General features: G+C 45.5%; 1 pseudogene; it reads right to left on the bottom strand.

Annotated features, from left to right (window-relative positions):
- Positions 1 to 1,033: 1,033 nt before the first annotated feature.
- LOC146860438 (putative olfactory receptor 2W6) lies at positions 1,034 to 4,132 on the bottom strand (annotated as a pseudogene).
- Positions 4,133 to 24,928: the final 20,796 nt, after the last annotated feature.

Here is a 24,928-nt window from a genome sequence, read left to right as displayed (position 1 = left end):
TGTCTTCTTTTTTGTCTTTCCTTCTAGTTTTTGTTCTTTCTTTTTTGTTTCCTTCTTTCCTTCCTTTTTTGTTGCCTTCTTTCTTTCATTTTTTCTTTTCTGCTTTCTGGCTTGCTTTTTGCCTTCATTCATTTTACTTTCTTTCTTTCTTCCCTTCTTTCTTTCTTGCCTTTGTTTTTCCTTTCTCTTTCTTCCTTCCTTCCCTCATTTCTTTCTTCCCTTTTTTTTCATTCCTTATTTCGCACCTCATTTCCTTCCTTCCTTTCTTCCTCCCTCCTCCCATCCCTCCCTCTGTTTTAGGTCTGTGTTAGCCAGGACCTTTTGTTTTTAATAAAATTATGTATATAACTCATTGGGACTTTCAGCCAGACTTCATCCATTCGTCTGTGGTTGTGTCGTTCACAACCCGTGGGGCAATGCGGCAATCCACTTTAGCCATTGTCTGACTTCACTAGAAATTACAGCATGTTGCTTTTTCAGAAGAATCGCATCAACACACACAGTAGTTCCCTTCAGTGCCCAGGAGTACTATGGTAATGTGCTTTTTTGAGACCAAAAAATATTTTGCCTTCATCTAATGTTGAACAATAAAGTGTTGCAAAAACCATGAAAAAACAAAACAAAGATTGCCAAAAGGCTGGCAGCCTACAGCAGACCTATTGGCTTTCGGAATGTTTTTTTTCTTTTGCTGTCACAACCATGCCTTTGTAGAGGGTCAGAGCTCAGCCTACCCAACCACAGCATGTCCTGTCAATGCAAATATCTCTGCATCTTTCTGCAATATGAAAGTGCCCTCGGAGGGCAAAATGTGGAACCATACACCTCCCGTGCTCCCTTCAACAGGTTAATTCTGAAAAACAAACTATGCATGTAAAACTATTCTTACATACTAAATAAAAATGCATAGTTTGTATAGCACGTGTATAGTTTGCTTAAAGCACATGCCCCCTCACTGCCTGTGATGTTATTTTTTTTTTACTCACTGCCAAGAAAGTTAATAAAACGTCAACTTCTCACACGTTAAAAATCTATTTTAATCAGTCAACTTTGCTGTTCCGTGACATTTGAGTCTTTCATTTATGACGAATCCATTTTTTTTACCTATGATTCTTAACAGAGCTCCTTTGACATCTTTGGGGCATATCAGCAAGGGCTGGCGATAAAATTATCGCCGCTTTAGCGTCCGTTTTCGGACGAAAAGCGGCGATAATTTTATCGCCCTATCAGCATGGATACGCTAACGCGTGGATCCATGCCTTAGCGCCCATTTCCTTAGCGCCTCGCATGCATCGCTAATGAGATGCGAGATAGGCGTTCCCGGCAGGAATCCAGAGAAAATGAAAGCTTACCCGGCTTCTCCCTATCAACAAGGGAATCGCTATCCCGCCTAGCGCCTTAAGAAGCAGCGCTAACCGGGTGTAACGCCTACTATTTTTATTACCTAGCCATACTTGTCATGGGAGGTGGATTGTCATGATAAGTCCACATCTCCCTATTTACTATATTTGCCCTAACGCTGTGTTTTATCTCTGGAAATACTGAGATAATGCCGAATTACACCACTATTGCCGGGATTTCTATCGCCGTGGCGATGCGCGTTGCTAATAGTGCGCTAGCCGGGCGATAGAATCCGGCGATAGGCGGCGTTAAAATTGTTCACGCTAAACACGGCCAGCGATAATTATCGCTGGCCGTTGATGATATGCCCCTTTGTTTCTAAGACTGTAGATTAGGGGATTTAGCGTTGGAGTCAAAACACTATAAAAGAGAGTAGCCATTTTGTCCTGATGCCGTGAGTGACTTGATCCGGGTCTCATGCACATAAAAATGATTGTCCCAAAGAATAAAGAAACCACCGTGATATGGGATGCGCAGGTTGAGAAAGCTTTTTGCCTCCCATCGGTCGAGTGGATTTTGAGGAAGGTGGATATGATGCGAATATAAGTAATCAGCATTACGAAAAAGGGGATTATGACCACGAATATTGCGCGGAAAAATATTACGGTCTTGGTCATGGAAGAGTCGGTGCACGCCATGCCCAGCACGGCTGGGACTTCGCAGAAGAAATGGTCAATTTCGTTTGGCCCGCAGTAAGGCATCTGCAATGCAAAAACACGTGGCGGCTCCTCCATTGGGGCGTTTGGGCGCCGCCCCACTGCTTTCTCGCAGTGCGAGAAGGCAGAAACATAAATGGTAATAACTACCATTTATGTTTCTGCTTCTCGCACTACGAGAAAGCAGAAGTGCCTGGTTGGGGGTGGGTGGTCCTGCTCGAAGGCGGGGGGGGGGGGGAGTGGCCTGGCCACTGTTGTGCATACTGACTGTTTGGCCGGCCCTGGGGCTGACCAAACAGTCAGTATGCGCAACAGTGGGCAAGCCACTCCCCCCTGCCCTCGAGCAGGACCGCCCACTCTCCCATTTTCTCTATGTAGGCTGCTGCATGCAGCAGCCTACATAGAGAAAATGGCCCGGGTGGGGCGCTCTCAGAGTCGCCTCACCAGTTGTGATTGGAGGAGGGAAGGGAGGGAGGCTGCCTTACCTGATGACGCGAGGAGAGCTGCAGCCGGCGGGCCTGGAATTCGAAAACCCAGGAGTCAGGACCGGACGTCGGGAACCTTCCAGAAGATGGCGCGGAGCGGCGGGACGCTAAGTTTTATTTATTTTTTTTTTCCCATTAAACCCCTTCCGCCTCCCCCGCGATGACCCAATTTCAAATTACACCCCCACCCACCCACCCGTAATGCTGGCCGCGACTTCTGGAATGAGTGGCACACGCAGACGTTGTAGTGAGTTATTATAAAGTGTTCTGTCACAGCCCTTTTTTCGACTGTAAAATGAGGAGACATTGCACTGCGTCAGCAAAAAGAAGAAAACCAGCCCTTGGAATTACACGTAATTCGCAAACTCTGCAAGAGTGCAGGCACGTGGACAGTTTGTGACCAACGGCTTTCTGATCTGATGTGACAAGCACAGATCAAAAGGGCACTGGAGTAATGGTGCGCATGGCGAGTGCGTGATTCAGTATGACATATTTTAACCAGAATAGAGGGGGGGAAGGGAACACTCATGTTTTATTGATTGATATGGTGCGATACGTATTAGCCAGAAGACCATGGAGGGAGACTTGCAGACAAAGCATGTTTGGGCCTCTTGAGAAAACATACAGCTCAGAGAAACACTGGGGGAGGGAGAGCTGCCCGTTTTTAGTTTCTGATGGTGTGTGGCATGTGCAGGCTCCAGAAATGAAGCAATCAGTGTCTACCTCTCTGATCCAGGGTGACAGCAGACATGGTAATAATTAATTATGGAAATATTTGGGCTCAAAGGGGTACACTTTTAGGGCCTAGATGTATTAGAGAGGCAGCCGTGCTTATCAAAGACCTGGACGCGACAGCAGATAGGTCTGAGGATGACCAAAGAAGTAGACCAGAACGAGGACAGGAAAAACAGAAATAAGCAGTGGCGGCTGAAGAGTGTTGTGAATGGATGTGTGCGTGCGTGTATGTATTAATGTTTTGGGAAAAGTGTTGTTAATGAGTGTCTTTGTGTGCGTGCGTGTTTGTGAATACATTGCTTTAAGTGTTATGTGTATGTGTGTTTGTGCGTGAGAGTGTGTCCCTTCGCCCCCTCCTTCCAAAACTTACCAGCCGCCACTGACAGTATGGATGAATGAATTTATAATGCCATCAAACCAGGAACATGCTGCCAACTTAATGCACAGTGTCCTGTCCATGATGGTAGTGTAATGCAATGGTTTACATATGGCTACATAGCGATCATAGGCCATTGATGACAGAAGATAACACTCAGTCCCACCCAATGAAAGATGAATGCACAATTGTGCCATACATCCAGTGAATGAAATGCTTTATTTCTGCACTAGGAAGTGCTCCAGCATTTTTGGGACAATGCTTGATGTGAACCAGATATCCAGGAAGGACAAGTTGCTTAGGAAAAAGTACATAGGGGTTTGAAGATGGTGGTCTATTCTGCTCAACAGGATGACGAAAGTATTTCCAATTAGAGTTATCATGTAGACGATCAAGAATACCACGAAGAGAGCAATCTGTATTTTGGGGTGGTTGGAAAGTCCCAGCAGAATAAATTCAGTCACAGTAGTTTGATTCTGCCCTTCCAGTTTTCACTGAATTCTGTATCTGTTGAGATAAAATTAAAATTTTGTTTTAATTTAAACTGAATGTACTACTGTCCTAAAAGATAAAGCAGGCATTTAGTTTGTGCAGAATGGTTTAATAAAGTCTTACTTTATTAAAAGTTAAGTTAGAGGCAACATAATTGTTCTTAATAGAAGAATGCCGAGCTTCATCAGAGTAATAAAATTATCACTCATCTTTCACATGTGCCACTCTACATTTTCTTCTTGATTGTACGCTTTGTTTGTCAACCAATGATGTTACTGCTCTATAGAGCAAATGTAATTGTTCTTTTATTGCAGTTACTCACAATCCCATCCAGTACTGTGAAAAACGTTCCTGCCAACCTCAACCTTTCACTGTGCTCTGTCACCCAGCTTGAGGAGCAGTATTGGATTACAGGTATAGTACATTTAACTTGTTATTTCATATTGTAGTTTATAACATAGCATAAGCACATTTATTGGGTAATGGGGAGCAATAACATTGAACAGAAAGTTTCCAATGTTACCATAGTTCTAATATATTACCTGCACGTACAGCAACAATCTCAAAAGCCTGATATACATTTATTACAAAAAGAATTCTGTTGCAAAGTCTTCATTCCAAACAACAGGAGCAGATATCTTCCTACATATGTAAAACTCATAAGATCAATACAATAGAAAAAACACAGTAGTAGTAAGGTCATTCTTTTCTGTAACAACCAACACGTTTCGCTGTCCTAAATAGGTGCTTCTCCAGGTGTTAAAAATCAAGAAGAAGAAACTATATGTACTTTTTCCATTCCCAAGCCAAAAAGCCTTTTAATTACAGCAGAGCACAACAAGACAAACAAGAATTGCTGAATAAAATCCATGTTGAGTCTGTGGATGAGCCCCAACAGAAGAAACAACAATATTAATCTTCAAGGTCGCCTATGATGCGATTAATGCAAGAACTCTGATAAACCGAACCTACCAGTCCATACAGCTCTGTGCAATATCCAACGAATCATATTAATTCATAATTTCTAGATTCCAATTAGAATCTTGGATCAGTATAGTATTTTTCAGCATACAATGCCCTCTTTATGAAGCCAGTTGAAATCGATTGATGTTTTTGCTTGTAAAAGTGCTTCTTAACTTATTATAATAACTCCTATTATTTTTTGTTTCTGCTAACAAATACATTCCCCCAAAGCAATCTGTAGGCTAAACGTGACAAATGGGACACATCCATGAAAAGGGGCTCTCCAGGATGTGCCATCAAAGAGCGTTTTATCCCATATGTTGAGTGCCTCTTTTCCCAGATGAATTCATACCATACCTATTTTGCTAAACCAGTAAAGCCTCCCCTTCACAGTGATCTCTGTCTTGAATATGTCGTTATAGTGTATCCTAATTGATAGGAAGTGTGTTCAGAATTGGACGCAGGTGTTGGGACTTGACAATGACATTGGCGGCTGCTCCACTATGGCGGAGTAGCGTCGCCTCACTGCCCACAGAGGCAAACAAAAAATAAAATGATTTTAATGCAGATCATTTCATTTTTCATCCTGTGTCTGAGTCTTGGAAGGTGGGGCCACAGCACTGCAGCACGGGAGGAGGAGTGGTGGGCCCTGCTGTTGGTGCGCATGAGGGTTTGCCTGGCCGTCTCAGGCCAAACAGCCCGCCCACCCATGTACACACAGAGCCAGACACCCACATATTCTCTCACACAGACATGGGCACACACACACACACACACACACTGTCTCTCTCTCTCACACTCTCAAACAGTAAGACACAAACATCCACAAAGTCTTATACACATACACTCTCAGACAAACACATACAAAAGTGCGCATCAGTACCAGGCCACCCTCCTTTAGTCTGCTGCAAGCAGGCTCCCACCTCCTGAATGACTGCAGCATGAAGCGCAATGCCGGGAGTGACACTGGTTTGATCTGTCTTAGTCACAGAGCAGTGTCCCTTCTGGTATTGCATCTTGTGCTACAGCCATTTTGCAGGACAGAGAACCTGCCTGTAGTACAGAAATTGGGGGCTAACTGATATGGTAACTGCCAGGACAAGGGCAAAAAAGCACAGGAGCAGGCATGACAGCAAGACTAGGAGCACTCATTGGTACCACATGAGTTTCTGACTCCTCCAGCTCACATGTGTACAATATTTGGGGGTGGGGCAGAGGGCGCTAGAGAGCCCGACACAAGATGGCTGCAGATTAGTGCTGCTCTGCGGACCGTGGAATTAAATCCGACTAAAATCTGCAATACTGGAACCAGCAGCCACCAAGAAACAGTGCCACCAGCGTGGTAAAACGCGGAGAATCAGAAGAGCTGGGTTGCCAGGACCAATACCACAAAATGTTGGAGTGCCGCTGAGATGCCGACGGGCCTGCATCACGGTACAGTGATGCAAAATGGTGGCCACCATCAGATCTGCGGAGAGACCCTGCAGGCTTAACGACGTCTCCGTCCTGCAGTTAACGTAGCCCCCGATGGAGGAGAACTGAGCTACTAGCGAGCTGTGCCTCACCACCCGCTGCAGTGAGTGGTGTATGTTGGCCCAGCGGGAGGCTTGGAGGGTGCTGGAGACGTGGGCAGCTACTGGGCCACTTGGGGAGAGCTGCGACAAGGATTTGCTGAGGAGCTGGGCAAGCTGCGCGGAAGCAGTGAGGAGAGCTTTGGGCAGGTTGTGCCACCCGAAACCATACCATTGAGGGGCGCATCGATCCAGAAGTGAGGAGCTTGCCTGGGGTGCACCTGCTGAGCGTCCCCCGTGGCGAGGGTGTGGGCGCCGGCTATGCTTTTTGTAGGTGGATGTAGGCGTGCACTGTGAAAGGGGCCTTGGACTGCCGGCCACTGCCTGTACATAACAGCTGTTTGACAGGATTTGGCAGTGGGCAGAACCGCTGTGTAGTGCTGGATAGCCTGCCATAGCACTCCATACCTGCAGTACCCCGGCAGGGGAAGGAACAGTGGGGGTAAGTCTAGCCGCAGTACACCATGAGCAACAAAACCCCACAAGTGTGCATCTACATGAAGTGATAGTGAGGAACCTGCAGCCCTGGCGGGCATACCCCCTTTGACAAATATGCTGAACACTCCATACATAAACGCTGTGCAAAACTGACAAATAGCAGTCCTGCCTCACCTTTGAGGCCAAGTGAGCAGCCAAACCATCGGAGAGGAGATGTCTGATTCAGAGCAGGAGGCTCAGCCTCATGGCTCTGTGACGCTGGCATCCACGCTGGTGGCAATGCAGCAGGATCTTTAATCAATTGACAGCAAAATTGATGCTCTTAATCTACGTATTGACCACATGGCGGATAAGCTGGATAAACAGTCGTCCAGAATAATGGAGGCAGAGCAACGCAAATCCGCGTCTGAAGACAAGCTTCACAACACCCAAGAGAAGTGCCTAAATATGGAGAAGGTTCTGGCATTAATTCAAGTAAAAAATAAGGACCTCCAAGCGAGATCCAAACTGAACAATATACGGATCACAGGGTCCCTGAATCAACCAACACCAGCACAATGGACCTCTATGTGGAGAGCTTGCTGATGGAGATCTTTGGAGCCGAGCAGTTCTCCGAAGTGCTGGTGGTCAAAACAGCACATAGATTACTGAGGATGAGGCTACCTCCCAGCACCCCTCCACGTCTCATCATAGTGCCCTCCCAAATTACTGCGACCGTGATGCAGTGCTGTAACAATCCAGGGAACGTCAGGAGATCCGACTCACACATTCACAACAGCACAGATTCTAGGCAGAAAGTAAGGGACCTGCATGCTGTTCCATCACTCCTGCTGACGTGGAATGTTAAAGGCTCAATAACCCGAAAAACATTAGACAAGTGCTAGCCCACCTAAATAGGCATAGGATACAAATAGCTCGGTTGCAGGAGACACACCTCAGGGGTAGAGCTGCAGAAGTAGCAGGTGCCAGGTGGGCGGGCTACCACACAGCCTCTTCACCTCTACCAATGCAAGGGGGGTTATGATCAATGTTCCCTCTAATTTTTTTCCTCTGTGTGCAGCAGTGGAGGGTCTCTGTGCGCTGCAACCTTGGCTATGTGTGCCAGGAACCAGACCGCGCGCGTGTGCAGCGCCAGGAACCAGACCGCGCGCATGTGCAGCGCCAAATGTCACTCCAAACGTTTACTTTAAAAAGTGAAAAGATGGTGCATTTTTACACATACAGCGCCACGTTAAGGGTCTTAAGGTCGGTTTGCAAATTGGATAAACACTCCATGACATGAATTGGTTACACAGGCAAGTACACTTCAGGTTTAGAAAAGCACAAGACTCCAAGGGGCATATTATCAAGAACGGCGTTAAAATTATTGCCGCTTTAGCGTCAGGAAACTGTCGCTAAAGCGGCGATAATGGACTTGATAATATGCCCTTGAGAATTCCAATAGAAGCCCATGTTCTCGTATGAACCTGGGCTTCTATTGGAATGCTCAAGGGCATAATATCAAGCCAATTATCGCCGCTTTAGCGGCAGTTTTCTGCTGCTAAAGCGGCGATAAATTTAATACCATTCTTGATAATATGCCCCCTACCATTATAAGATTTTACTAAAGATTCTTAACTGGAGCACTGTTCATTGGGTGGGGAAATGTTGCCCCTTTTGTTACTTGCAGTTTATAAGTTTAAATCCTAATAAAGAACAGTAAGCTATTAACTATCAAAGAGCTGCATTTCAATTCATTGCAATGGCAGAAAACCTGCGACAAACCACTTGAGCGGAAGAGTAATATAGCTTTTGATTGTAAGAACGTAAGGGTGTTTTTGAACAGTAAATAGAAAAATTAAGCCTTAAATTTACAAATCAGCATCAAGAGGAATAACCTTCAATCATGTTTTACTTGCAGATAAGTTTAAACAAAACACAGAACAAGGCACAGTAGGGCAGCCGATTCAAGGGAGTTCCTCAAATACTAAAATAGATGCCTAAATAACAGCCAACCTCTAGCTATGCTGTAGGTACCACAAGGGAGAGGGGCTGCAGCTTGCACCACACGCACTGCAGCCTCGCAGAGTAACTACATTTAATACAGTTAGTGAGAGTGCGTGTGCCAGAGTATGGGAGCGCATGCCTGAATGTGTGTGACTGGCACATTTCCAGTATAAAGCCGGCGCTGGAATAATGTTGATAATTCTTTGCAAGTTAAGGGAATCCATGGTATGTTGGTGCCTACCATTTGAATAAAACTAGCTCAATCATGAGAGTGGCAGCTCCAGGCATCTATGGCACGATGATGCCTAACCCTGGGATAATGCCACTCCCCTCTTGCATAATTGCAAGGCAAAATCCAGCACTGTCAGCAGGAAATGGGAGTCTTTGCCTACGCTCAAACGTGTTTTTGAGTGTGTTCTTAATCTATGTTTACACTTTGCTAACATACAAAAAATAGTTAACTAAGAATATAGGCTCTGCGCAGTTCAATTTACTAATCCAAAAACACTTCTGCCATACTCTTTACAACATACAATGCGTTTACGCCGGGAGCTAGGAACATTACATAAAGCTACTGATTTTATTGATTAATCCTTTTTGTTTAGAAAACCTTTTTTTAGTAAAACACAAATAAAATAGGATTCTCCTAAAGTTAATTCATAAAATCCATGCTTGAATTTGACATATTTCACTACTTCTCCGCAGAGGCATGCTCTGTTTACACACGTAAACCATGCCAGCTAAATGATCTTAGGGTATTACAATGCCAATGGTCTTGTAACTTAACAAGGCAATGTATCAATGTGGTTGTGCTCACTCCCTGCTTCTGAGCACCCAGTGAGCCTTTTTATGACAAGCATTCCTACAAAGCAGAATGTTCCTAACTGCAAAACCCTGGCCTGTATGGTGATAATCAAAATAATGTATTCTCAGTATAGCCTGATGGTGCCACAGACTGGACTACATCATGTTTTGTGTTGGGCTTTAAAGGTGCAAATGAGATGAAGTTTTGTTTCTAATGAGGACCTAAAGGTGTAGCACCTGAATGTTGCAATGTTTCAGGATGGAGATAAAAAGTGCCATTATCGAGCTAATACTCTTGTTTCAGCTACCACTCAGCAAGGGGCGCACTGATTGGCAGAGCAGATCACCATCGCTGTTTGCACGCCCCCATTAGTGCACTTTACTTCAATTGCTTCTTACAGTTTCTTGGAGCTCAAATGGGTGTAGTTTCGGATATTTATTTGTTTCCCTATGTTTCATTGCTTGATTTTTGCTCGGGAGAAAATGTCACTCATAGTTGCGGAAATGTCATTCACAATTACAGGGAAATTATTAAAATGCCACACATAGCAATCTGAAACCTTGGCAGCTATGCTAAAGAGCACAGCAAGTTTAAAAACACAGCGTGTACTTTCAGAAAGTACACGCTGTGCTTTTAAACTTGCTCTACCCTTATGTTAGCAAAGCGCTGTGCGGGGAAGATTGTGGGCTTTTGTTTAAGTATTCATGTTAATCACAGCCCCTTCACAAGCTGTTATTAACATGAATTCTTAAACAAAAGCCCACAATATTCCCTGCATCGCGCTTTACTAATGAAAGAGAAGAGCAACTTTAAAAACACAGCGTGTACTTTTCGAAGTACACGCTGAGGTTTTAAACTTGCTGTGTGCTTTTGCTCTTTTGTTTGTAAAGCGCCATGTGGGGAACAGACCCGGCTCCAGGAATTTTTATTTGGGTGGGCCAAGGGTGCATTTGGGTGGGCCACTGCGGGCTTGATTTGTCGCATATATGTCTAGGCAGGCCTGCTTACGGGCCCTCCTTTATCTTTTCGTAGTCTTACAAGGCTCAGTAAAACGCACTTTTTTCCAAATCTCTTTCTAAATATTATCACTCTCAAAAAGTGCTTTTTCCATGTAATGTTCCATTATTGGGTAGAGGAGGTTTCTGAGGTGGGAGTATCAGGCAAGTGACACTTCTCAGGCTCCCTCTGTGCGAGCCTTCAGGGAGAATCCCTCTTCATTACTACCTCCGTCTGACCCCGGACTCTGCAAGGCTTGATTATCCACTACTCCTCTTCAGTGCACCTTATCTCACAGCTGATCTTGGGCCCCAGCCCCATATCAGGCACCATAGGACTCCACTTTCATTTTTCCCGGTAAAAACATTAGTAAAATCGCCTACAAACTTAAAACAATGAATATAGTGGTAAATATAATTAGCACACACTTTAAAGTATGTTCCACTGGAGCCCTTATGATCCGACTGCTAATTAAAAACAGAAAGGCCATGACAAGGCCGGCTTCAGCGCTGATGCGAATGTATTTTTTGGTGCCACACACATAACCTCTTTCTCCGTAAATACCTTTACTACCACCTTCCAACAGTGCCCCTCATCCCTCCATGGCCCTCTCTATTGACCTCCTCCTCGGATTCCCTCACTGCCACATGCCACAGGTGCCCCTCATATCCCCATACCCCCTCCCCCTTATAACCTCTCCCACAGATTCCCTCACTGCCACCCTCCAACAGTGCCCCTCATCTTTACTTAGCCCCTCTCTCATATGCATTTCATTTGTTGTATAGCGCTACTCATATCAGTGTAGTGTGTGTCAGTACTTTACTCCACGCACACATTATACAGAGACAATGAATCATACAAGTATGTAAATCAGCCTACAGGGAATGTCACATAAGCCAATGAGGATTACAAGGTGTAGGGCAGTATATTTTAAGATTTTTATTGTCTTATTGTTGTCCTGCATCGGCCATGATAATGATAAAAACTGTTTAAATGAAGCACACACGAAGTATGTGTCCTGCTGGGCCTGTGCAGATTTTAAAAAGAAAAAAAATGTAGTAACACATTTTCTTACCTACTCCATTAGTCAAACTTTGTGTCACAGCCTGATGTGATAAGCCGCTGCAGGGGTCAGTCAAGGTAAATAGGAATAAATAAACTTCTTCTCTCCTGCGCTGCATAGAAAAAGAAAAATTCACGCAGCAAAACAGTAGGCAAAGGTTGCCATTGTCAAAGAAAGGGGTGAAAAAATAAATAAAGCCAGGTTAACATGTAAATGGTCTTTTAAAGACCTGTGAAGTACTCGGGTGCGGCTACGATAATCTCTAAAACTGTCTGTGTGCGCCCGGGAAGCTGTCTCGGACCGGGCTGACACACACGACGGGGGAGGGTTGAAGCACTTCGAGCCCAATGGCGTTGCATGCCTGCCTTCAAGCCCTCACTGCGAGGGCCAAGGCTCCTGTTTGGCTAGAACCGGGCCTGGTGGGGAAGAGTGTGGGCTTTTGTTTAAGTATTCATGTTAATCACAGCTCGTGAAGGGGCTGTGATTAACATGAATACTTAAACAAAAGCCCACAATCTGCCCCGCAAGTGCTGACAGCTGCAAGCCCCCAAGCCCCAAATCCCGCCTTACCTTCACTCCCGAATCCCAGCACACCGCATCCAGGAAGTGTGTGATGTTCGCGCCGCTCGCTTTTTGAAAGCAGCGGCGCGATTTACTCGCGGGATGTCGTGGGTGTGTGCGTGCTGCACATACGGCAGTACGCGCTCACGTTAATAGAGGTGTGCTCGCGCGTGCACCTTAACGTGAACAGTGGTTATGATATTGATCAAGAAGGGGGTCCCATTTGAGGCAACACACACAGAGATCAATGAGCAAGGCCGATACGTGATTGTGCAGAGCATACTCTGCAGCACAATGTTGACTATCATTAATACCTACCGCCCCAATGTGAATGATCCAGACTTTTACTCATGCATTGGTGCAAGCTGCGAGCTCTGCCGCCCTCTGCAACTATATGGGGCGGGGACCTGACCTTATACCTGAACTCGAGTTTAGACAGATCTGCTATGGGGAAGTGGCGGGGGAACAGTCAGCGCAGTCGATGCATAGTGAAATGGATTATTTTGGCCACCTCGACATTTGGAGACTCCCGAGCTGGAGGGAGGGGACATACATCTCATTGGTCCATGGATCCTGGTCCCTCTTTGATTACTGGTTAGAAGCAAGGGAGGTGAATACATGGGTGCATGACATTCGACATATGCCCAAAACATTATCAGACCATGCACCAGTGATGATGGCGCTGTCTATCCCGACGCACGCCCTTCAATAGTTCCAGTGGCGCCTCCACCCCACGGCACTACTGGACCCAGTATTTAAGGATACAATAAGAAAAGCTATAGAGAAATACTTTGCCATAAATATAGATTCAGTAGACAGTGTGGGGTCCTCTGTGAAGCATTTAAAGCCAATATCTGGGGGGTATGCATGGGAACGCGCACAGGATTCTTGCGAGACATCCGCAGCGAATTATAGAAACTGAAGGATGACTTGCAGAGGTTAAAACGGGAATATGAGTCTGACCCTAAGTCTGAGTCTGAATACGAGGCTGCCGCAGAGTGGGAGACACGGCATCTCTCCCTAAGGCATGTGGCCAGGGCATATGTGGAAGCTGGCACACCAGGGCATCACCTGGCAATGTCATTGAGAGATCCATATGTGCAAACACATGTGACGAATGTGGATGGACCCAATGGTACGCCGTCCATTGGTTTGGAATTCTCTGCTTTCTATGCTTATCTATATAGCTCCCGGGAGGGAGCATCAGAGGCTGAGATTTTAGACTATCTAGATGATATCGCCCTGGCCTGGTTGTCTCAGTGCCAGAGAGAATACCTAACCCAACCCATTAAACAGGTGGAAATTAAAGAAATTATAAGAGCGCTACCTAACAACAAAGCCCCGGGCCTGGATGGCCTTTCAGGTGAATTTTATAGAAAATACGCAGACCTCCTAGCTCCGCACTTGCTCCTCTTATGAGCCGCTGTAGCTAATTAACATAGACACGAAAATACTGTCCAAAATATTGGCGTCCAGACTACAGCTACGGCTCACTCACCTGATCCTACTAGATCAGTCCGGGTTCATTCACACCCATTCAACAGTGCAGAATCTCTGTACCATAGTTGCGCTCTTTCATCGGCTTAACCCCTCCTTGAAAGCTGTGGGGGTCCTGCTGGACACTGCGAAAGCATTTGGTTTAATCGAATGGACCTGCATGTTCACTATCCTGCTCAGGATGGATGTGTCCCCAGCTTTTTTTCGATGAGTGCGCTTATTATATACCACCCCTGCAGCTCTGCTAAGGGTTAATGAGGTCACATTCAAGGCAATATGTATACACAGGGGCATGAGACAGGGCTATCCACTGTCGCCGATCCAATTCACTCTGGCGCTGGAGCCTCCGGTGTGTGTAATATGTTAGCGCCACAGGGCGACTGCATTATGTTTTCAGCTCCGATCACTGGCGATTACCAGCGGCGTCACTAGGGTTGTTGTCACCCAGTGCGGTAACTCATTGTTTTCAATGACAGAAGCAGCATTAGAAGAACAACAAATTGTCTCTGATACAATATATCTCAAGCCGCTTCTCTCGGTACCCTCCACCCTTACCCTCCCCCCCACCACCGGTGCGCCTATAGATCTTGCAATCATGAGCAATAAAATGCTTCGGAAGTTAGTACGGTAACAGTATTGAGCATCATTAATACATTACTGCGGGTAGTTAGCCCTTAGAAATTACCTTCGCTACTTTGTACCTGTGTTGGTTCATTCTTCTTGCTCCAATGCGTTAGTTGGATCCCCCCGATCCTCTAAAATTGACCCCTCCTCCGAATCTGTGTCTGGAGCCGGCAGTGTTGCAACTAGGGCCTCCCACGCCCTTGTCGCTTCTTGTGCTTTTTCGTTATTGGTGCGTAAGGCTTGCTGCAACCTAAGTGTACCTTCACTCCGCGCCCATTTAAGTAATTCCGCCCGCCATCTCCCCACGTTAGGCCCCCTACGTGACTTCCAATGCATAGTGAGCTCCCGTTTGGCTAAGACGAGGCTAAAATCGAGGAATTTGCTGGTCACTTTAGTTTTAGCAGTATGCGGGAACCAATGCAGCAAACAAGTACCCAGCTCTAGATCTAGTGTCCGGTCAGTTATAATACATAAGAGATCCAGCACTTCCTCCCAATATGTTCCCAAACTCGTACATCCCCACATCATATGCTGGAAGTCCGCCCCCTCCAAATCACACCACAGACATTGAGCAGCCGCCGCCTCAAATATTGGTTAAGCTTTACAGGCGTTAGATATGCTCAATGCAGGATATAAAAATGTATCAATTGAAACATGGCATTCCTCGTGCTCTTCCAGGCCCTCCTAACCAACTGAGCCCATGTCTTCTCAGGTATTTCCCTGCCAAGGTCCACTTCCCACTTCCCTTGCAACGCTCGCAACGGTTCCAAGTTCTCCATCAACATTCGCCTGTATAGGCACGTAATAGCCTTAAAAGTCCCTGCAGCCATTACTACGTATTGGCATGCCATTGAGATTCGCGGTTCCGACAATCCCGTCCTCCAATAGCATTGGATGGCGGAAATAAGCGCTGAGTGCAGCAAATAATCCCCTCGCTGGAGGTCATATCTGTACTGTAGGGCCTGGAAAGACAACAGGGTTTCGTTTTCGTAGAGGTCTCCTAGCACTTGTATCCCCAGGTACACCCAGTTAGCCAGTGCCATCCAGTCCCCGCCTTGCGGGAAGGCCGTGCACATACCCAGCAGTATCTCCGGGGCATATGGGCGGGTGAATCCAGCCCGACGCTGGCTCCGGTTCCAGCACATCCTCATCGTCTGTTCCTCAGCCGTGAGCGGTTCAAGCCGCATCTTCTACTGGAGCACTATGAAGGATAAGATATAACGCGGGACTCAACGACCCTCTGGGCGATCCGGGCCCCGGAACTCCCGTGCCATGGCTTGCGTGAGCGACTGCAGCTGGGCTGCCAAATAGTACCACTCGAATTCTGGCACTGCAATACCCCATCCGCTCTTGGTCATATCATTGTAGCCATTGCAATCCGCCTCCTGCCCGTCCCCCAAAGAAACCCACCAGTCATAGAGCGGAGCTGTCGGAAGACGGAGCCCGGCACCCAGATCGGCAATGTCTGAAAATAATATAATAAACGCGGTAGCGCTACCATCTTCAGGAGCGCCACTCGCCCCACTACCGATAATGGCAACGTGCTCCAAAACGCCATATTGCCCTTAAGTCCGCGTATGGACCGACCCAAATTACCCTCCAGTAAATCCTCAGGGGCGTGACAAATGTTGGTGCCTAAGTAAGGCAGACAGTGGGGCTCCCAGCGAACACCCGCCAGCTGGGGATAGTTCAGCGCAGTCGGCACCACCGGAAACAAGCAGGTCTTTGCCCAGTTCACCCTCAGTCCTGAGTATTGTCCAAACATATGGAGCTAGTGCCTCGCGCCCTCCAGAGCCGCCGATGTGTTCGCGAGAAACATTAACAAATCATCCACGTAGAGGGAAATAAATTGCATGTCCCCTCGAAGATATAAGCCAGGGTAATGTCTCCCCAACCGGGCATGGGAGGCCAGAGGCTCAATGGCCAGGCAAACAATAACAGAGAGAGCGGGCATCCCTGTTGTGTGCCCCGCCCAATCCGGCAAGTCCAAGAGATCGTCACACCCGTCCGCACGCGTGCCGTCGCCGATCTATGTAGAAGTTCCGTCTACCTTATGAAAGATTCTCCAAGTCCAAACGCATGAAGGACTCGGTACAAATACGGCCACTCTAGGCTATCAAACGCCTTCTCAATATAAACAGAGAGAACTGCTGCATCAGGAGTATCGCTATGATCCTCTCCTAAGATCCGTAGGAGGCATCGCACGTTGGTCGCAGTAGTTCGCTTCGGGATGAAGCCCGCCTGGTCACTATGGACCAGGTGTGTCATATAAGGAAGAAGCCAGGTCGCAAGAATCCTACTTAAAATCTTATAATCCGTCGTTAACATTGACAACGGGCGATAGGCCGACTTAGACAGTGAGTCCTTCCCCGGCTTCAACAGCGGGATAACGATAGCCTCTCGAGTTGAAACTGTCAATCTTCCTAATTCCTGGGCCTCTCGGTATACCACCCGAAGTTTGGGGGCCAGGGTATCAACATATGTCGAGTAAAATTCTATCGGCAATCCGTCTGCCCCTGGGTTTTTTTTGCACGCCATAAGTTTTATCGCACTGCGTATTTCTCCCTCCATGATCTCCTGTCCCAGCAGATCCCCTTGGTCCTCCTCAAGGCGCGGCAATCGTAACCCAGCTAAAAACTCGCTCAATCCGTCATTCATATCCCGCAACTTACTTTCATATAGCTCCACATAATATGCCAGAAACATCCAATTAATCCCCTGCTGGGTATATTCTGGTACCCCTGCTGAGGTGGTCAAAGCCAGGATGGGCATGCCCCTCGGAGCTGGACTCGCCAGCGACGCCAAAGGAGAGCGCACCTTATCTCTCTCCGCGTGTGCCCGTACCAAATACTCCTTATGATCAAAGCAGTGTAACCGCTCCACTTGCGTCACCACTTCCTCCCTTGGTTAAGGTATGTGGGAAGTACCAAACTACAGGGGCACAAAAGAATATTGCAACATTTACGAGACATAAAAAATAAAGACCAAATGTATCCAGTTGCTCGACATTTCGGTAATAAACATGATTCCAACCCCAGCCACTTGAAGTATTTTCTAATCGATACAGGGCCCATCAATAAAAGGGGAGGCAATAGAGAAAAGGCTTTACGTAGATTAGAAACAACATACATTCTTGAGTTAGATTCCAAACACCCTGGGGGTCTAAATATGACTGAGGATCTATATACATGCTTATAAAGGATTTCAAAGGGACAGCGTCAAAGTAAACCATTAAGAAAATCTAAAGATATTTATATCAGAATTCTATTGAATAGTAAAGTGATAGGATCTAAAAGCCACATAAAATACATCTATTAAATATTTATAACATTTTGGTTCTTAATTTCACAAATGAGCAATTTTATCATTTTATAATTATTCTTTAACACCTAGGTGATATTTTAGCACTAGCACTTTTTTAGAATATACACTTTATTTATACTTTCTTGACCTGTACTACTCATGACCAGGCCTTATTCTCCGTGACACGTGACAGTACAGCCCTTTGTTTCCTTTCCCCCCCCCCATCTCTCACTTTCTCGACTAGAGGAACTGTGTACCTTTTTGCATTAGTAGTTGACGGGGTATGTACACTGGACCTCACTAAACCTACCCCTTTGTCCCTAATTTGTTGACACAATATTTAATATTTGCAATTTATAAAAATTCAATTCAATGTTAATAATGGGTATTTAAACCAGTATTACAACACATAAAGCGATTGAAGTAGCAAAATACCAATGGTTCAATAATACAACAAACATGTATAATGTGACAGGCAGTGTAAAATTACATTGTAACATTAACAGATAGTATGTTGTCTATGTTTAAGGTTGCCATGCTAGTAAAATATGCACTTGTCACTTTTAATTCACGAAGGAAAAATGTGAAAAAAATGGGATAAAATCACGTGCCAACTCACAAGCGCGTCATGTAATCAAGGCCCTCCGGGGTTGAAACGCGTAATGGCTGTTGTTGTTTAGTGGAACAATAAAATAATTATTTAGCGCAAATACCGAGGTCCGTGCTCCGTTCTTGCATCCAGATGGCGGGAAGAGAAAGGAGAGTTATTGGATATATATAAATATATATATGCATATATATATATATATATATATGAACTCCAAAAGCTGTCTCCCACTTCCTGACGGCGAGGAAGAAAGCACACGGACACCGGCTCGTGCTTCGCAGGATTTTAATGAAAGTCAGCACCCACACAGCACGCCATTACGCGTTTCGGCCACCAGATGTTCATATGTATATATATATATATATATATATATATATATATTAACAGAGGTATTTCTTTTGGAAAGTTTCCCCACGCACTCACGGATGATGTTTGTATTGCTCAGATTATATTTGGCAGCAATATTACAGCAAGAAACAACCCTACGCGTTTCAGTCTGTACTCAGACCTTTCTCACGGGTAACCAGTGCTAGTGTTGACGCCAGTATTTCAAATCAAGTTGACATTGCATCACTTCCTGGTTTCCTAGCGCTTGGCATTCTGGTTGTTGTAGTTCATTTTTTTAGTGCGATTTTTCTAACAATAAGTGTGAAAAATATATATTAAACAAATTAAATGTGACTGTAAAATAAAATTCTTATGTGTGATGACTCACTTTTCTTATTTTTCATGATCCATTATTTTACCTTTCCAGACAATTCCTGTTATATTTACTATCAATTATTTTACACAAATAATAACGCCCTCTAGTGGGCCAATGATTGAACCTTTGCATTCTGTGTACAGGTTATTGCCCCTAATTTTCCGGATTTGTGTGTACTCCCATGTCCTCATACTGTTACATTGCGCCCTCCAGTGGTTCAACATGGCATCTCCTCTTAATATTAATATTAATAATTCATCGATAAGGGGGCGTGGTCTCGGCGCCGCAGAAGATGGCCGCCTGACCTTCGTGCTCCGACTCATCGGGACGCGTCTGGAGCCACGAATGCATCTTTTCGCTTTCCTTTCAAGCGGAATCCACTGAAATCAACGTCGGAACATGCCATGAGTTGGATGAAGGGTTTCTGAGAGTAAGTCGCGTCGCGCTTCTTTCTGTTTTTTTTTTTTTCACCCGCAATGTTTCTCCTCATGCAGCCGCCATTTTGAGGCTGCCTTTGTTGTTGCATATTAACCCTGTGTGGTATATGCAGCAGGTACAACCCTCCCTCTTCTTTTTCTATGAATATGGACACGTTACTGCCTGCAGGGTGGCTCTTCTTGGGACAACATTAATACAGTAAGGCTCACTTTCTATAACCAGCAAGTTCTCCTCAAGATTTTAACAGCGCTGCTTCATTGGCCTCTTTTTGGGCACCTAACATGTTGTAAGGTCTGCTCATGTCTCCTGCTCCTGCCTTCCAACAATATTACCTTGATAGTGGTAATTTCCTCTTTTGGACAAACATTTCAGAGTTATTTTGACGTTTTGAATGTGGCTTGGTCATCGTTGCTTTCCTGCGCCTGTTGGAGTTCTGTTTCAAGCTTGCTGTGGTTTGCTGTTCTTTTTTTTTTTTACGTCATTTGACGATTCTTTGTCAACACAAAGCTCCTTTTTGACTGTTCTGTCCTCCGCTTATGGGCAGGTTACGCAAGCCACAGTTTGTTTTTGTTCCTAAATCTTCCTGGAACAAAAAAAGAACAAAAAAAGGGCCCGTGGGTCTAGGCAGATCTACCTAACGATGAAACCTAGATACCAGTTTGCATACCCCAGTAGAGGATCCTATCTACAAGGGCCAAGTCCCATCACCCACCGAGGTGGCATGCTTCATCATCTGGGACCTCCCATTAACCCCACCTGGTGCGGTTAAAGAGCTACTACTCCTTTAGTTACTTAAAAAAGGAGGAGCTCAGGGATGTTTTTAGCTATTAAACAAGGGGGGGAATCACTCCCAAAATGGAAGGAAGCTGCCTATGGTGTAGTGAAATGAAGTGCAGTGTGTGAAAAATGTGATATTAAAATTGATTACCACGGGAGAACTGCTTTATTAAATATCCAGTGATATCAACAATAAAAAGACGCAGAAATGATAGAGTAAAACGTGTGCACCAAACAATACGGAACACGTACTCTAAGTGTAGGTCTACATGTTTCAGCCAACTAGCGTCTCAACGAGATGACCGTGGCTTTCTTCAGGACCATGATGATACACTACTGCAATGTGATAAAGTGTGCAGGGGGACATAAAAGGAACGATACAACCAACAGTGGTACCTGCTTATCATTGGATATACGGCACCATCTGGGAGTATTCAGGTCACCCGTCAAGAGATCGGGGAACGTCCCACACTCCTGGTCACAACTCAGGGCGTGAGGCAGCGCTCTGTCCGTCGCTACCCCGGGCCTCCTTCCTGGATGTGCCGAGTGGTTTTTTTGTTCTAGTTCTGGTATTGGGGATTTGCCCGTGCTGGTCTTTAAACTCCCTTGGACCCTCCACCCTTCTTGTGTTTACCTAAATCTTCCTGCACAAAGTTACCTCTGCAGTCTTTGACTTCTACATCCACTACCACTACGGCGACTCCCACTTCTATCGCAGGTATGGCTGGAGTGTCTTCTGTTCGCTCACAAGCATCGCAATCGTCGTCTCAGAAATCGTCTCCCCCTACTTCCATCTCTAAAAGGCTGAAACAGGACCCTCCATCTCCTGATAAGTCGTCCCCTGCTATCTCTCTGGAACTGTTATTGGAGGAAATCCGTGCTTTACGTCCATTTGTGGAAGAAACAAACAGTAAGATGCAATTTCTGGAAGAAAAATGGTCTTCAATGGAGAACAGAGTTTCTACAATCGAGCAACAATTGTCGTCGATCCAGGATGACTCTCAAAGACTTACCTCTCTTGAAAGGGAGGTTCGCAAGCTTCAACAACACACAGAGGATTTGGAAAATCACAACAGAAGAAATAATTTACGTATTTATGGCCTGCCGTAATCTTTGGAAGGAGAAGACCCTGTCGCCTTTTTCTCTTCCTTTCTGCCAAAATTGTTAGAGATGCCTCCCTCAACAATGCTGAACATTCAGAGAGCCCATAAACTTGGCCCACGTCCTTCACTTTCTTCATCCTCGGTCAAACCCCGGGGAGTCATTATCCTCTTCCTGAAATTCACTGACCTGCTCTCTGTTCTTTCTGATGCTAGAGCCAAACGACAAATTTCTTGGCTAGGTCAGAGAGTATTTCTTTCTCAGGATGTCTCCAACGCTACAGCTGCCAGACATAAAGAATTCCTCATTCTTCGCCCTCCTCTTCGATCAATGGGTGCTCGCTATGGTCTCTTTCACCCCTGCATCTTTAAAGTTACTTTTCAAAATCGTACCTTGTCCTTTGAAGATCCTGCAGAGCTCAAGAAATGTATCCATTCCCACTCCTCGGCCAACATGGACACCACTGCTCCTACTACGGGATGAAGTGTTCTACCCATGCCATCAGGACTTGACTTGTTACAGCAATGTTATTATATGAATTATTTTTCTCTTTGTTTATATTTATTCCCCGTTCAACCTTTTCAGTCTGTTATTTGGCCTGACTGTTTATATTTTTATTTCTGCTATTTTCTCTAGTTACAGTATGTGTACCTCGTTTAATTTTGTATATCTTCGTCTCTTTCTCGTATGTTACATTGGTTACCCTTCTTCTCTTAATGCTTCACATGTCTTATTAATTGTAATTTATCTTTTTTTTTTTTTTTTTTATCTTTCTCCACTTTAATTCTTCGATTCTAATTGCCATTTTTATATTTCATATTTATTGTTAGTGTTCTCAGTTCGCCTTGACATATTCTCCATATCTTCTTTACTATATATTTTTTCTTTTTTTTTTCTTTCTCTTTCTTCTCTTTATGCTTTTTTAACCTCCCCTTTCTATCTTCATGCAGGTTTGTTCTGTTCAGCCTATATATATTGATCCGACTACAGTGTCTTATGTGTTCTGGTGTGGTTTGGACTCCCTGGTTCGGACGTTCCGTCTCCCGTTCGTCGCCACTGCCCCAGTTCGCTCTTGTTCCCGTTCCCCTCAGGTATGTTCTTTTCAGTCGTCCTTCCTGGATATGTACTGTCTTTTCTAATTTTTCTCTTTTGTCTCCTTTCCTCCCCCTTTGTTCCCTAGTTTTTATCCCCTATTCTATATCTATTTCTTCTTTCATTTTTTTGTTAATGCATATTTGGTTCTATATAATGCTTTATTACTCTTACATTCAGAGTTATTTCTTGGAATGTGAAAGGTTTTAATAATCCTATTAAGAGACAGAGAATCCTTTCACACCTTGCCTCTTATAACCCTGATTTAGTACTTTTGCAAGAAACCCACCTCACTGAAACTGAAGCGTTAAAATTAAAAAGAGGCTGGGTGGGTACAGTATTATTTTCCCCTTCTATTGATAAAAAAATGGTGTGGTTACTCTATGTCATAAGAAATTGAACTGTAAGATCTTATCTCAAAAAGTTGATAATGAAGGTAGATGGTTACTAGTTAAATTAATAATGTTCCTCTAACCGTTTTTAATGTTTATGGTCCTACTCACCTGACTGCTCATTTTGGCCTGTTGTCACGCAAAAATGTGTCCAGTTTCAGGACGAATTTTTCATATTAAGAGGCGACTGCAACCAAGTTATAGACCCATTCCTTGATCGTCAATCTCAAGTCCGTTTTGCTCCCACTAAGACTCACAAGCATTTTCATCGACACTATTTCTCAAACGCATCTCATTGACTCTTGGAGACTCTCCCACCCTGATTCTTTGGACTTCTCTTTTTTCTCTCTTCCCCACGCTTCTCTTTCCCGCTTGGATTATATCTTTCTTTCTCAACACCTATCCCAAAACCTCCTCTCTTCCTCTATAGAACCTATTGTTATTTCTGACCATGCCCCAATAGTAACCGATCTCGATTTGCTCCCTCCACTTCCTAGGTCATCTTGCTGGCGTTTCAATAATTCTCTCCTCTTAGATCCTCTCTTCTCCTCTTCCTTTCGTTCATTTGCAAATGAATTCTTTTTTTTTTTTTTTTTTTTGAAACCGTTTATTACAAGACTCAAAAATATACAAATATGGGCCTACAACCTTCCGGCCGGCCGCTAGCAATGAAAGGAGCATACGATATACATTTATAAAACACATGGTGCTGCGGCTGAGCATGCACAGGAGGTAACATCGTTGCGAGCCACACTATCCAGACCCCACTATACGGTTCCATTTTAAACTTAAAGAACAACAAATACAAACAAACCCACAAGGCAATCCTCAATCGGAAATAGCAACACGTGCTCCCCTAGAGGGGGGATCCTAGCCATCCATAGGAATCTCAAGAGGGGGGAGAGATCAGAACTAGGGCTGGGTACACCTAATGCCCAGGTACCGGGGGGATGAGTTGGCTAAGGGGACGGGGCCGGCGACGGATCAGGCAATAACGGTGGAGCACAGATTCCCCCGCGGTAGGCGTTCCAGGGGCCCCATACTTTCACCCATGTCGCAGGCTTACCTCTCGCCACATACACCACCTTTTCCCGAAACATGCACCAATCCATATGTTCCTTCCAGGCCGAGACAGTCGGGGGCCTCTGGGATCCCCACAGTTGGGCAATATCACGCTTGGCAACCATATACCCCAGAGTCACCCACCACGTCTGCGGCACCGAGTAATCGGTAGGCTCCCACACATTCAACAGGCATCTCCTCGCTTCGGGCAACAGCGCCACATGCGTGACCACTCGCAGCACCTCATGCACACCACGCCAGAACCCCTCCACCTCCGGGCACTCCCACAAGATATGCAGAAAAGTCCCCAGCGCACCACACCCACGCTTACACAAACCGTCCTCAGCATAGCCCATACGCAGGAGCTTTGGCCCCGTCATGTAGACCCTGTGGAGTATCTTGAGCTGGACGAAACGAAGGCGGGCCGGTATGGCCACCTCTTTCGGGGAGGCCACTGCGGAGATCCAGTCCTCGTCGTCCAGCTCCAGCCCATCGGCTACCCAAGCCTCACGAAGGGCAGTCAACAAGTCTGAGCGGTCGTTGATCAGTTTTTTGTAGATCAGTGAGATCGTGCTGTCAGGGACGTGTCCATCCAGCACTCTATCCTCCAGGGGGGAACACTCCGGGATGGAGGCAACGTCCGGAAAGACGGAGCCCAGCGCATGCCGGACCTGCAAATACCGAAAGTACTCGCTGCCCTGCAACTGAAATTCCGTCTGCAGCATCTCGAACGTTTTAAATCCTCCCCTCGTCCAGAGATCCCCCACTTTGCTAATGCCTATTAAGTCCCACTTCTCAAAGCCCTTC

This window comes from Triturus cristatus, chromosome 3_1, assembly GCF_964204655.1.
Source record: "Triturus cristatus chromosome 3_1, aTriCri1.1, whole genome shotgun sequence".
NCBI lineage: Eukaryota > Metazoa > Chordata > Amphibia > Caudata > Salamandridae > Triturus > Triturus cristatus.
Note: the sequence above shows the minus strand (reverse complement) of the source record. Positions and strands in the feature narration are given on the sequence as shown.